At 32.2% G+C, this 652-nt stretch overlaps 1 long non-coding RNA gene across 1 annotated transcript; it reads right to left on the reverse strand.

Moving 5' to 3' along the window:
• Positions 1 to 364: 364 nt before the first annotated feature.
• On the reverse strand, positions 365 to 597 carry LOC106322152. Its single transcript, XR_001266262.1, has 2 exons — positions 544 to 597; positions 365 to 463 (listed from the first exon to the last, which is right to left on the reverse strand). It is a non-coding gene; the product is annotated as an uncharacterized LOC106322152 (long non-coding RNA).
• Between the last annotated feature and the right edge of the window lie 55 nt (positions 598 to 652).

Consider the following 652-nt stretch of genomic DNA (forward strand, 5'->3'; position numbering starts at 1 on the left):
ATATTCTAAAGCAAATAATTAAGTTTACAGCTACAAAGACTAAATATATCCACTAAAAATGATTTTCCTTTTGTCTTTCTCTGCTAAATATTATCTTTTAAAATATTATTCGTTTTCATGAGATTCATGTTTTTCATCATCGATTTCCAAGAATAAAGATAAAAGATATTATAGATATAGATATTAGATACGTGAATTCTCCTATTGACTCCCATTAAGTCATTAAGGGAAAAAATACATGTTACATTCGAAATAGTCTATTTACATATAAATCAAAGATTATTTTCATTTATATAAATCAGTTTCATCGAGGAATACTCATAGAGAAAATGTATGTACAATAGTTGAGAGATATGAAAGAGAACCTTTCGATTTCAGTTCCCATATCAATAGCCATGTTCTTGAGTTCGCCGAGTAGATCACTTAGATCTGCAAGCCCATCGTCCTGCTTTGCTTTCTCCATCTGTTAATACAGCAGACACAGCATGATTCTTAGATATACTGGCAAACAAAAACAGAACATTTGAGATCACATATCCACACCTCTATTTTCTGATAAGCATCAGCGGATTCAGGGAGAGGTTCATTGGTTCTTGAATCTTGTATAGGTAGCTGGTTCAGCCCCAGCTTTTCTCTAGTCTCTAAGTTGTTA

This window comes from Brassica oleracea, unplaced genomic scaffold, assembly GCF_000695525.1.
Source record: "Brassica oleracea var. oleracea cultivar TO1000 unplaced genomic scaffold, BOL UnpScaffold08203, whole genome shotgun sequence".
NCBI lineage: Eukaryota > Viridiplantae > Streptophyta > Magnoliopsida > Brassicales > Brassicaceae > Brassica > Brassica oleracea.